This window comes from Chiroxiphia lanceolata, chromosome 5 (genome assembly GCF_009829145.1).
Source record: "Chiroxiphia lanceolata isolate bChiLan1 chromosome 5, bChiLan1.pri, whole genome shotgun sequence".
In the NCBI taxonomy this organism is placed as follows: domain Eukaryota; kingdom Metazoa; phylum Chordata; class Aves; order Passeriformes; family Pipridae; genus Chiroxiphia; species Chiroxiphia lanceolata.
In genome coordinates this window covers 71,461,244-71,475,657 of record NC_045641.1, presented here as the reverse complement: position 1 = coordinate 71,475,657, position 14,414 = coordinate 71,461,244, and the positions used below count along the sequence as shown (strand labels likewise).

At 41.7% G+C, this 14,414-nt stretch overlaps 1 protein-coding gene across 5 annotated transcripts in view; it reads left to right on the top strand.

Annotated features, from left to right (window-relative positions):
- The window catches only part of ETV6 (ETS variant transcription factor 6), a 129,944-nt gene that overhangs the window by 46,277 nt on the left and 69,253 nt on the right, over positions 1-14,414 (top strand). The window contains exons 4-5 of one of the 5 annotated variants that reach the window (XM_032688569.1): positions 10,626-10,802; positions 11,432-11,520. The exons of the other annotated variants lie outside the window; for them this stretch is intronic. The gene's annotated coding sequence lies outside the window, so the exon portion shown is untranslated. The remainder of the gene's footprint in view (positions 1-10,625; positions 10,803-11,431; positions 11,521-14,414) is intronic. 5 annotated transcript variants of the gene reach the window in all.

Below are 14,414 nucleotides of genomic sequence, written 5' to 3'. Positions count from 1 at the left end.
AAACTATCTGCATACCCCTTATCTCTGAGGACACACTTAATATTGCCACAGAGAGAGTTAGTGTTTTTTTTTGATGGGGTCTGTATTTTTTTTATTCTATTTTTATTAAAGCAAATCTCTTTGTCTCATCTGGTAAAATGTCATTAGTTGCTTATTTTATGCCATAGCCGATACGTTGTAGTAAAAAGTCCTTGGAACTCCATAGAGGATACAGCATTTAAGAGATTTATATGAGAACCCTTCCCTGTGTCTATTAATACTCTCTGAATCAGAGAGAAAATAGGTTTTTCCTTTTTCGTAATACACAAGATTAAAATAAGATGGTTTGCCTTCTGTAACAGCAACTGTAAATATGTACTAGAGGCTTCATGGTTTTATTTTGTCGCCTTCAACAAAAAACTTCAACAAGAGATACAGAAGAAATATCAGTGCTAAGAAAGAACACGTTGCACGCTCTGATCCTGTGCAAAGCATTCCTCCTTGCACGTTTACATTGATTCGTATGTTTGATTTTTATCTCTGAAGGGCATGTTATCTTGGGAACATGTGTGGGTTTGTTTAGGGAGGTGGATCTTATGGGCAAAGATTTCAGAGTTTTCTCTTGATACAAATGTGAGCATGAGTTAATTTCTTCCTCTGAACTAATTACTCTTCTCTCTTTAGGGTTGGCATCTTTTGTATGTCTGCCACCCGTTGTCATAATAAGACACACTGCACATAATTTTCTGTACACATGAAGCAATTTTTCTTGACAGCAACTGATTTTTCTTGCCATTACCTTTTTTCTGAACCCCACCAACAGTCTGCACTGATGTTCAGAATGAGATGATACGACTCAACATGCCACAGAACATGCACCACCTCATAGGGGAGAACTTTTACATTGGGACTGCAGTGTTGTCATCTTGACTGCATTTGCTTTTGGGGTGTTGGGGTGGTAGGGAAAGCTAAAGACCTGTTTGTAAAATCATTTGAGTACTTTTTTTTTCCATTGTAGGCTAGGGTTCTGGTTTTTGGTTTTCCAGTGTGTGATAAATTCCAGGCCACAAGTGATTTTGATGAACTTCACCGTATGCAGACCTGATTGCACACAGCTAGTGAGATGACATTTTTTTATTTCAACATCTCTGTGTGTCCCTTGTTGTTACTTTCTGTTCTATTACCCTCATTAAGGAGGACAGAAAGGAAATTTGTTTAGTTTTCTGCAATAATTGTATTAAAGGCTTTAAGTTTTTAGTGAGTGTTTCATAGGAATCTTTGTACATGTCTGTTTGTAGTATTATTTGATACTCTGATTTGGTGGGAACTAGTCCAGTGGTTCTGTGTTGGATTGGCATCTTTGTGACCCTGTCTGTACTACATACTGAAAAAAAGTTGTCTGTCCCAAGTGGGAACATGAGTAGTAGGGTAGGACAGGTAACTGGGCTCTCAGTTGGGCAGTTTCTTTTAAACTAAGTCATTTATAATACCTGAAGGCAGTTTATTAACAGCTTCTTTTTCTTGATTGTACATTGTTGCTTATATGTATCATTTGTGGGTTTTGTGTTTTAAGGGCACCAATTGTTTTCTTTTTTTCCTTTTATTATTATTATTATTATTATTAAAGGAATGCAGGAAACCAGAGGAAGAGGAAGCAACAACTCTCAGGTTTGCCAAGGATCCATTTGTCTCCTGTATAGTGTCTATTAATTATGCTGCTCCTTTTATTAATTCTTTGTCACCTGTTGAATATTCTACAGTTTTGGCTAGCAGGTGGAAAGCTACTTTGAAGCATTAAGCAGATTGTTATTTAGTTACTAGAATATTCAATGCACTGAACTGAGAGTATGTAGTGAGATGGGAAAAAAAGCCCTTCACCCTAAGCCACATTTAGAGCAGAAAGCAATAAAAATGTTTGCTTTGGAAGGCTCTTTGCGGAACAAAACTGACTGACGCACATACTGGGAAAATAAAATAAAGCTTCATATGACAAAGGGACTGAGAGTGACCAGAATGTCAAATTAGTGACTCTGAGAATAATCCTTGTCCCACTGAAATGAGTGCTTAAATCCCCACTGAGTTTAGTGGGACCTGGACTGGCCTCTTTCTCAAATGATTGGCTTCTTCTAGACCCCTCTTTGCTCTTCTCTGACATTATGACACTTAAACCTCATTCCTCTCTCTTTATATGCTTGCCTTTTCTCCTAATCTGCTTTTCACCTTATGTGTCATTCCCTTTCTGGGTAGCTAGTCCTCTAGTAATCAATACCAACCCACTACTAAAAAAAAAAATTATTAGGCTGATACAGTCGCACTGTTTGCTAAAATCCAACTGCAGTATTTAATATTAATGTTGCATCTTTGTGTTCTACCATAGGCTATTCTTGCACTTTTATATTATGAGCTATGCAGAGCATCTACTTCCTCTGTTGAGCAGTGCCTCTTGGTCTTTCAATTTATAACTCTTAATAATCTACTGACAGGCTGACTGGACTGTAGAAATCCCAGCCAGCCATCCTGTCAACTTCAGTGACCATTACTTTGGTTAACTCTAGCAAAGTGACTGGGCCTAGCTCCTTCATGATTGTGAGCTATGTCCAGTTTTTAGATAAATAGGATGAAAATCATGAGCTGGAAAGACATTGGTTATGCCTGCCTCTTACCTAAGGTGGCATCTTCCATGGGCATCCTCAAATGTTCATCTGAATTTAACACATCTACTCCAGCCTGCATCCCAGAGATTTCTTACAGTGAATCTCAGGCCCGTTCCAAAGCAATTATACAAACAGGGAACTTGGATGGGTGGGAAGCCCAGTCTCAGAGTCACTCTTATACCATGGCTGGGCACAATATAGATGCAGTTTTTTCATCTGGAATATATTGGACTGGGGAGAGTAAAACCCCATTACTGATCCAGCTGGGACAGCTGTGGCCTTTGGATCATGAAGATCGTGCTTTGCACATTTCTGGCATTGTCTTTGTTCATCACCTGTAGGAAACTTAAGCCCCTTGTCACTGGGATTGCATTGGAATGACACAGGGCCACTTCACTTGTCATCTTTGATGTAAACTGCTGGTGAGTTGAACCCTAAATCTGTTAGCTCCTGACTGCTGTCTGGTCACTGTGGCAGAAGCATCCAGGTTAAGTGTGAAAAACCTTGTAAACGGAGCTCACTTGCTGGTTTCTGTTTCTTGGGAGATTATTCCAGGGCCGAGTGCTTTTTATTTTTTTAATGTGCCTGGTTGTTGCCCAGAGTTAACAGCAGTTTCCTGCACCAACAGTCCTCAGTGGAAGCATGTGGAGGGATAGGATCCTTCCTGCCTCGGTGGGAACTTTTAAAACAGTCCTGAGGTGGGAGGTCAAGAGACCTGTGCTGCAGAGTACAGAGAACTGGCAGTGTGGGAGTCCCAGTGGTGCTAAGCCAGTCTTTTCCCCTTCTGGAAAGCTTCACTTTAGGGTTTTAAATCTCCAAAACACACACTCACCTTTATTCAGAGGGGAAAGGAGGCCATGTCACTTTAATCTGGGATTCAAGCTTGATCCTTTGTGGAATTCCCCTGGAAAGTGTGGAGAGGAATAAGAAGCAAAAACATCAGGACATTTATGGTATTGCTGGGTTTGAAGCATTTCTAGCTTTGTCTTAAAGGGGTGCTGTCAATTCCAGTAAACCTAAAATTAGCTTGCTTTTCTCTTTCCATCCCAAGCGTGTTTTGTTTAATTTTTCATTTGTATTATAAATGCTTCCAAGTTCTTTTATTATTTTTTGTAAGAAATAAAATGAATGCAAAGAATGCAGCATTCATAAACAGCCTTACAATTAAAGAAAACACAGAAGAGAAACTGTGTGTAAGCCATGACTAACAACTCCACAATAAGAAACCACTGTGTGGTGAGAACCTTGCAACAAAACGCAAGTGTGGCAAAAACCCCTGCAGAAACAACATAACATGCATGCTCTTTTGACAGAGCTGAGCTGCTGACTGTTGGAAGAGAGCAACACTGTGCAGCATTGAGAGGGGCACATAGTGTCTGAGGAGAAACCTGCTGGTAGCTTCAAACTCCCAGGAATTAATGTGATAGGTTGTGTGTATACACACATGCAGAAAAGAACCACGTTATTTGATGCCTTTTATGAAAAGTTGGATTTCCTTCTGCTGTACTTCTATGGCTTCCCTCTCCTGTGCTGGCACTCCTTCTGGTGCAAATATACCCTAGCAAAATATCCATTAAATGGGGTTTTATGCCATTTTTCTAACTCCCCATTTTACTGCTGGAGCAGTAAATGATTTTTAAGTTTGTTGAAGAGATTTTTGGTAAAATGATTCCATCCAGATTTGGAAACCCAAGCCAACACCTCAACCTCTTTTTAAGATCATTCTCCAAAGATACTTGGGAGGGAGAAGCGTTTATGCATCAGCCATTCCATTTTTGTGGCGTGCTTGTGTGCTGTCTTATGGGATGACTATATTTGAATATGCTCACTCATGTAAATTTTTTTGTGCAGGACTAGCATGCTGCTATTAATGTAGCAGTGATCCTTGTTCAAAAAGTTTATATATTTAATAGGCATATGGTTGCTGATGTTGTGAGTTAATAAATAATCACCACTGATTGGCTTTTGAGAGTCAAAGCATTAGGAAACTTGCTTAGCTCCAAATCTTTCCTTATGAGTTTTTGTGCATAAAAGTCATACCCCGGGAGTAGCCCTAAGCACCCTGCTTTGTTTAGGCCATCTGCTTGTCTGGTTTTGATCTCCCTATACTTTTGTATCCCACTGAAAAAAAAAGTGTCCACTCTGCACTGGCAGCATGGTTAAATAGCTCTATAGCAATTATACAGAGTAGAAAATGAAAATGTCAAGTTATACCATGACAAGTAAAAATTAAATTAATGTCTCTAATGATTAACTAACGTATTATTCCTGCCTTTAGAGTCCACAGGCATAGTATGGGGGTGTTATGCAGCTAATGGAGAGGAAGGATGAGGGACTCTGGCAAAATTATCAGTTATAGGGGCTGCTTTGGAGACAGTGAAAATCTTCCTGTTTGAGAGTTTACTGAGTAGATCCTTGTAGCTGGAGTTTCACGATCCAAGTCCAGAGTTGCTTGTAGCACTGGATCCCATGGGCTGCAAAAATTGGACCTCTCTTGCAGGCAAACAATATTCTGCCCATGGCCTTTGCCCTGTCCTGGTGCTGTGACATGCTGGTGTGGTACCAGTGTGGTACTCCCATACAGGCTTTTTGCATTACCTGTTCCCTTCTCAAAAGAAGAGTGGTAGTTTCACTGGCTTTTGGTCTATGCAACACTCATGCCCTGGGGTTGGAGGTGGAAGCAGTGAATTGGGCAACAGAAGTTCAGGTGGGTGGGTATGTCAGCTCTATAGACCACACTGAAGACCTGATCTGAAGACCTGGTCTGAACAAACCAGCTCTAGTTAGAACTGCAAGAATCAGCTCTTTGCCAGTGATAAATTTTGCAAATGCTTTCTGTAAAGATAAGCTCTAGGAACATGCTTATTTCAGAGAAAGATATTATAATGCTGGTAATGAATTTGCACAATCTCAGCATCCTGAAAAAAAAGGTTTATTTTCTTATTAATATGTTCCCAGCATTCTCTTTCAGTTTTCTGGAAGCATTTTTTTAATATTTCCCTCAGGTGTCTTAAAGTTTCTAGTTTGCAAAACAACTGTCCCAAAGGGGCTGTGAGCTGGTCAGAGCATTGACATTTTATTTTAAACCCACCAGCAGCAAAAAAATGCAGAATATCTTTGAAGGGAAATTTCCTTTTTGGGTTTTTGTATCCCTGAAAGAATTTCCGATGCAGGCAGATAGTAATTCCCAGCTACATACTTCCTGATAAGGAAACAGCTCCAATAAATGCAGCTATAAATAGCTGCATTTTTCTTTTTTAAAAATGTAAGGAGATCTGTTTCACTTTTCTTTCAAACTTCTGAAAGAAAGGGACAGAGTCAGATGAAAGGCTTAGGTTTGGCACCCGTTGGCTTTCCAGATAAATTAAGATTTTAATCTGCATAAATACATTTAATTACGTAAAGTTTAGATGTCTGTTTATTTCTGCTCGTGCTTCTGACAACATTGTAAAAGAAAAAACCCCATCTTTTTATATGATAAACATAAGTTGCATTTACCTTCCTCATGAAGGGAAAGTATTACCTACTTTAAGCAGAATTCTTAATGCTTTTGCTACGTGCCTATATTTTAGTGCTTCTCTACGTATAGTTTGTTAAGGTGTTTTGTCATCTCAGAATAAGTAGCGTGATCTTTACCTGCATTTTTTTTCACATTTACTGTGGATGTGCTGTATCAAATTCCTGGTTAGACATAAATTCCTTTTTTCTAAAAGTAACTTGCTGAGACAATTTTGTTCAGTTAGTTTATAAACCTTATGACTTTTCTGCATTGTCTCCCCCTTTCTTCTGTTTAATGTATTTTTAATTTCATGCCTTTTATTTTGGACTCTTGCTAAAGTTTTCCCTTGCCAGTCCTGGTTTTCTTTGTTCTTTAAAAAGCAATTGCCAAACACGCAGTACCTTCAGAAAAACAAATAATTGTTTGCCTACACAAAAATTTATAGAGATGAATAAATTTGGTGCAAGAGTTAGTGTGAAAATGTCTTTGCAGGTTAGATTTCAAGCCAGCTGTACCAGTCAGAATCACAGAATATGCCGAGTTGGAAGGGGCTCACAAGGATCATTGAGGCCAACCCTTAGCCCTGCACGGGACCATCCCCAGGAGTCACACCATGTGCCTGAGAGTATCATCCCAATGCTTCTTAACTGTCAGTCTTGGTGCTGTGACCACTTCCCTGGGGAGCCTCTTCCAGTGCCAAACCACCATCTGAGTGAAGAACCTTTTTCTAATATCTAACCTAAACCTCCACTGACACAACTTCAGGCCATTCCCTCAAGTCCTCTTGCTGGTCACCACAGAGAAGAGATCAATGCCTGCCCCTCCTCTCCCTCCCCCTCAGGAGGAAGTTGTAACTGCAATAAGGTCTCCCCTCAGTCTCTTCTCCAGCTGAACACACCAAATGCCCTCAGCTGCTCCTCACACGGCTTCCCCTCAAGCCCCTTCACCGTCTTAAACTGCCCTTCTTTGGATGCTTTCTAATGCCTTAATGTCTTTCTTCTATTGTGGTACCCAAAACTGCCCCAATATTCCAGGTAAGGCCACCCCAGTGCAGAGCAGAGTGGGACAATCACCTCCCTCACCTGGCTGGCGATGCTTTACCTGATGCCCCTCAGGACATGGTTGGCCCTTATTCAGCTTGCCATCAAACAGGACCCCCAGGTCCCTTTCCAGGGCACTGATTTCCAGCATCTCATTCCCCAGTCTGTATGAGCAGCCAGGTTTGCCCCATCCCAGGTGCATGATGAGGCACTTCCCCTTGTTGAACTTCATAAGGTTGGTGACTGCCCAGTCCCCTGATTTGTCAAGGTCTCTCTGCAGGGCCTTCCTGCTTTCAAGGGAGTCAGCAGCTCTTCTGAATTTTGTGTGGCCTGCAGACTTGCTTACTGTCCCTTCCAGTCCTGCATCCAAGTCATTTATGAAGATGCTGAAGAGCACAGGGCCCAAGATGGAGCCCTACAGAACCCCACCAGTGACAGGTGACCAGTCTGATGTTACCCTCTTTGCTCAACCTGTGAGCCAATTGCTCACCCATTGTGTGATGTGTTTATCCAACTATGTGCTGGACGTTTTGTCCAGAAGGATCCTGTGAGAGACGGTATTGAAAGCTTTACTGAAATCTAAAAAGATTACATCATCTGGCTTCCCTTGATCAACTAGGTGGGTTACCTTGTCATAGAAGGAAATCAGATTTGATAAGCAGGACTTTCCTCTCATGAAGGATTACAGCTGAAAATATATACACGTTCACTACCTTGATGTTTTTTGTAGAGGATGAGTGCTTTTGTAAATCATCTTGAGCAGATCTGAGACCTTAGTCCTTGGTTTCTGTGCTACAGTGGGGAAGGATCTGTATGTCTGCTTGTAGGCTGCTGATGGGCAGGTATCTCCAGCAAAATCCTGAGGCATACCTGAAGACAGGCTTCTTCACAGGGGATGTTAGTAGCTGGGTCATCCTCTTTTCTCACTTGTTCCTGTTGTGAGTGTGCTTCCTAGTTTTCCTGGGGAGGTGGGTGAGGTGGTTCTAGTGGACTCTGTCCATTACAGCACTGGTTGAACCATGGTCAAAGCCACTAGAAGGTGAGGGTGCAACTTCCTCAAGTGCAGTCAGCAGAGAGTTGAGTCCCAGCACAGCGGAGAGGAGGTGGAATAATCTCCCTTTCCCTCCTCCTCCCCCTTTCTCCTTCCAGCTATTTCACAGGGTCTTGTGGCCAAATCCTACCCGCAAGGTCACTCAGCTGCCACGGCCCCCTCCTTTTGGCCTGCTGATGGTGCTCCCAGCTGGCCCAGAGCCAAACAGATTGCAGAAGGGTACAGCTGGTGGAAGATTCTTCCTTGCCCTTATCATTCATTGTTTGCTGGAACGACATGGCAGGGCTCAGCACATGTCCCTCCTCAGACATTGGTTCCATAGCCCCTGAGCACATTGCTTGTACACAGTTTTTCTTTGTAGGTACCTGAAGGGGTTTTGCCTCCTCTCTCCTGTACTCTCTTGGCTGCACCAGAAAGGTTTGATCTCTGTGTGCAGGCCTTGCCACACCTCCTCAACAGGCCCGTGGAACATGCACAATTAATACAGCATTAATTAATTATGGGGAGAAGTTGCTGCTGGCACAAGAACCAAGGCTTACAGCTTATAAAGTGAATGCTTTGATGCTGAGCTTTAAAGAACATTTCCATCAACTCAAGCCAGCAGAGAGATTCTGTGATATTTATACCCTCCCTCTGCACAGACTCTAGAGCATGCATTTCGACCACCTTGGGCACAAGCAGGGTGGTTAGGGAGGAGGGTTCAGAAAGCATAATCAGGGCTTGACCCTCAATTGCGCAAGTCCTAGGTTGGGGCTGAAACAGAAATGGTTTGTTGAGCTAACTTAATAGGTGTGAAAAGTGACCTTCTGGACCTGCTGAAGTGAATAGTTGTCTCACTGACTTCAGTAACTCCCACAGTTTTATTGAGACTGTCTGTGTGCGTGTGAGTAAATGTGTAGGTTTGCCCTGTGCTTCTACTTATTTGGCCAGTGTTTAGGGGAAGAGAGATGAAAGAACGAGTGTGCTTCTTTGGTTTATGCAATACTGAGAATTTCTCCCTTTCTACTTCCTCCTTCTCGGTAGTGCAGAAGGAAGTAGCCCTGGTTCCTGCTGGTCCACAAACCAGTTACTCATTTCAGTTCTGCCGCTCGAGTGGGTCCTTGTGTATTTCCTAGTGGGGGAAATCTCCCTTTATGTATTTAAGTTCCTCCTTCCTATTCTCTCTTTTGTTCTGATTTATTCTAAGCAATCTGTCTCCTTCAATTTTTAACCTCTTTGCTGGCTTTCACTTCCTCTTCATGATTCAGTGAATGCATTTTGTCAGAAAAAAAACCTCTGTACACAAATACTTCTTTGTTCCTTTTTTTTTTTTCTGTGTTATACGTCTTTGTATCTCACTTCCTTGGAAACTTCCTTAGTAGTCTTACTACCTCTGGGCTTTTAACTTCCTTACTCTATAGTCATTATTGTGTTGCTGGGTGTGCAATTGTTCAAGGCACCTTGAACTTTTTATTAGATGTTTGGGGTTTTTACTGCTCTTTAAATACTAAAAGGGTTTGTCTCATCACTGCTTTACAGCTTGTTCAGTGGTTTTTCACTTCTTGAAAGTAAGCGTAACCAACTCACTCTGCTTCCACTTTATATTCTCAGGGATGCAGTGCGTGGTGTGGGGTGGTGATGAATGGGCCATATGCAGGAGAAGCTGGTCAAGGTTTGGTGCTTGTATCTCAGCAAAATAGGAACAAGAGATAGCACTTAATATCTGTAGTAGCTGGGACATTGAGAGATCTTCAATTTTTAAACCCTCTCTCAGTTTTAAAATCATGCAGAATGAAAAGCAAGCAGAGGAACTGGGGGTGACAGCAGAGGTTAACAGTGATGATGAGATGAGCTGTGTTTGTGATGGGCAGACCTGAAGCATCTGGGCTGTAAAAGGAGACAGTATTTGCTGTTGGCCTCCTGCCACACTATTATCACTGTGTGCAATAGCAATGGCTGAATCTCAGAAAGTTTAGTGCTGATTCAGTTCAACAGAACACCCAAAAGTAAATCCAGATGTCTTTTAAATTGGTTGGATCTGTAGTGTTATGGTGAGTTTTCCATAATTATGATTTTCTTGTGAGAATTCTGGGAGAATCAATCTAGTCCAGAAAAACCCTGAGAGCACAGCTTCTTGCCCATGGCCTTTCTGGTGCCTCCATCATTTGCAGTGAGAAAATGTGTGCACATAAAACCCAATGAGACTCAGACAAGAGTTAACAATCAAAATTTGTTTCAAAGCTGAGAAGTTTTGAATTTTTTTTTTTTAATCTGACGTATATCTCTGTGTACATGTGTATATTTAGATCCTTCAGAAAGGAGGCTTGCTCAAGCATATAGGTTTTATGCACAGAGAATGTAGCTTTTCCTTTTTGTTGTGTAGCTAATTAACACTTAGAATGTCTTGCAACCATTTCTTTTAGGCAAAGTTGTAAAATTACTGCCTATGATGGAAAAAAAAAAAGGATGCAGAAGACAGTGGAAGGTGCCTTTTGTGTCACATGCACTGCCAAGCAGGCTCACAGTGCTATCCTCCCTACATCTCTGCAGTGTCAAGCAGTCACAAGAGGGTTAGGCTGTGTTTGAGACAACGGGCCCAGGTTTGAACTGCTCTTTCAATCCATTTTTACTGGATCAAGTGTACAGAGTCAACAGTACTGTATATGTTTGAAATTTCTAAGTTGGCTTAAAACTGTAAATGGGGCTCAATTAGCTGCCTTTAATGCTTTCTTGAGTGCACTCCATACTTTCTTGAGTGCACTCCATAAGCCACTTCCCAAAGAGTACTAATGTGAAGTGTAATCCACAAACAGTCTTGGCACCAGTTTGGAAGCTGAAATAATCAGTGTACTATAACCCATTGTGAATAAAGGTAGCTCACACTGATAATTTTATCCTGAAATGACTTGGCCCCCACTCTGAAGCATTTTCACAGTACAGTTTTATAAGTCGATATAACACCATCAATGTAAAGGCTGTAAAAATACAATTTGTGGTACAAAACATGTCTCTTGACCACCTCTAAATTTGAGCATTAGGACCGTCACACTTTAATAGATCTTGACAACTGGAAGAGCAGGGACATATTCTGTATGAATAAAATGCCTGGCATGTCATTACAACTTGAAGTTATGGTCATCTACTAAATTGACTGCTCCCAGTGTCACTCACAATTGGGATTAAAGTAAATTATTCTTATTTTAATAGTATTTTTTTAATTTTTCTTCAGACACAGCAGCTCCTTTATATGGGACCACAGTACAGGGATATCTCATTCAGAAGGATGTTGTGGTTGTTAAGCATAAAACAATTATTGATGTGAGTAGCTCATAACTTTTTCATGTGGTTTTACAGAAGACCTATGAATGTCCCTTGATTGTAGAGTTAAGCAAAGATATTTGTCAAAAATCAGTCACCAGTCTCAAATTTTATAGCAACTCTGCATTGATTTCACAATTTTATACCAAAACTGCTAGAAAGTTGAAGTTCTGACACAGTCTTGTTGAAGCTCATGAATTTCTAGAGAGGTGTCTTAATGCCTTCCTTTTGTTCAAACTCAGTTTGTTCAAACTCCCATTCAGGATGTGGTGGGCTCATCTACATGATCATTTGTAATGTACTAGGGAACCTAGCCAGAGCAGACGATTTCTCCAATCCTCCCATTCCCATGAAACTAGAGAGGGAAATAGAACTCTGCAGTTTGAGGAAAAGGTAGTTTTGTAAGTGAATGGGTTGGCAGGGAGAAAGTTATCATGTGGCTATGAAATCATATGTGGTACAGAGAAGGTGGTGACCAGGAAATTCATAGTTCCTTACAGAGCAGCAAATCCAGGGATCAAAGATGAATCATTGGGCAACATGTCTAAAACAGGAATGAGGATGCATCACTACACGAAAGAAATCATTGCAGCAAGATGCAATGAGGATGTTTTCAGGACTGTAAGTGTAAATGGATTTCTAAGAGGAATCAGATAAACCTGTGGAGAGAGGGATAGGCTGTGTGATCAATATGGAAACAATGACCTGACTGCAACGACAGCTCATGATGTCCTTAAACCACAGATTACCAGAGGCTGAGATAAGTAATATATATTATAGTAGAGATTGCTTCATGTTTCCTTATTCTTCATATTTTTTGTGTATGCCTCTACTAGTGTAAATGTTTGATTAGATGGGTCGGGGATTTTTTCTAGTATGACAGTTTTTACATTTTACCCCATCTCATAACCATCTCCAGTGATTTGACAGTAGTGTGGATGCCATCCAAGCAGATATATATTCAGTACGCATATGCTACGCCAGAGGGCTCTTTTAGGTGATAACTAACTCATCAGCTAGTGGCCACAGAAGAAAGTTAAGTGGGGGGATTTGCCTTTAAGCAGTTCTGACAAAAGTCTCTTTACACAACAGCTGACTGAATCACTGAATGTAATGCCAAGGGCAGCAATAGAGAAAAAAACCCGTCATGTAAATTAGCTGGCGAGAGAACAGGGCAAATCTATCTGGTAAAGGAGGGAATGGGAGAGGAGGGCAGGCAGAGCCACCTCCTGGAGCTTTGGCTTTAAGGACCAGATTTCCTCCACCAAGTGTTTGAAAAACAAACTTTGAAGTTGAAACTGAGGGGAAAATGTGGAGAGCCTCTCTCCCTAGCATATAGGCATCCAGTGGATTGTAGTCACCACAGCGATTCTGTTATCCCTGGCCTTTTTTCCCTCTTATACACCCTCAAAGGATTGCTTTCATTTTCCTGCTGTTGTCCAGTCCAAGATCCAGTTCAGCTTGTGCCCCTTCTATGGCCCTGTCTCACATCCATTTAACATGTAACGCAAATTTCATTTCTGTTTCCTCTCCTCCCCCAAACAACAGGTGTAGTCATTAAAACAAGTTGTTCGGTATTATTTGCGATTTGAAACAGTAAATTAAAAAGTCTGGTAGTTCTTCTGATCTGTCTCCCCTTTCCTAAGGTGCTTCATAAAATACCACATGTTGTTAGTCACTCTGACCTGGATGTTCTTGGCTCTCTCCCACTTAATGATTCACAAGATGTCTTTGAGATTAATTTTTGTCAATTAATCTTCCCTCTGCATATTCTCACCTCCTCCCTCCTTTGTTTTCGAGTCTTTACTGCAAAAGTTCATTAAATAAAACCCATAGTACATGTAAGGGACAGACTGCAGTCTCCTACATGCCATCAGAAGAGATCTAAGATAGGGTGCAGGATTTTCCCCCTAATTTCCAAGCAGGAGATTAAAATAGTTCACAAAGCTTTTCTACAGCTCCCCCTGCTCTTCCTCTGCTCTTTCTCAGCTGTGTGTGTCCTGTGCATCTCTCATGAATAAAAGTATTTTTTTCTAGTAAAAGCTCAGCAGCTTGTCCCCTCTTAATGGCTCCTGTTTTTCTCTGGGGAGAAGGGAGCAGGAGAAAAGCTGAGTGCAGTGGGGTCTCCACATGCCTGTGCTGATCGTAGGTATGCCAGCTGCAGTGAGCAGGCAGGGTTGTTTGCAGGACTTGCATGCCAGATTCTTCAAACAGCTCTGCTCAAAGGCATGAGCTGGGCTCACTTCTGAGGGAAATTTCCTTTTTGGGGAAGTTGCTGCAAAGGAATTTCCTGTGTGGGCAGACAGAGCTTCCTGACTTGAAGGCTTCTTGGAAGGGAAACCGTTTCATAATGAAATGATAAATTAAAGACATACCAGCCTGGTTCGCTTCAAAACAGCTATTGAGAGAGCTCACCATTATACTCCTGCGCAGAATGAAAACAAATTGCATCCTGACAGGATTCTCCGTAATGGAGCATATCCTTCCCCTCAGCCCTCCTCCCTGTAGATCTTGCTTTTTTACCTTCCATCTCCCTTTCCCCCTACCCTGCTATTTGCTTCACTGTCATCTAACTTTTGCAGGCCTCTCTAACCGACAGGCAAAGAAGCATGATGTTTGAAATTGTTTTCTAAGTGTACTTCTTCCTCCATGGAGCAGGCACCTCTGGTTTAAGCCCTGCTATGCTGGCTGGCATGGTGTGAGTGTCCTGGATGTGAGTCATAGAAGTGGTGTGGGGCTGCCCTGAAAACTGGGTGCCATGGCTGCTGCTGCGGTTGGAGCAAGGAGAAATTAGGGGTATCAGCAGAGTTTAAGTCAGTGCCTGTAAGGAGTGTCTTGGTACAGTAATGAAAATATCTGGGAGGAAGGGTTGCAGATAACTGTTTCCTGTTAAA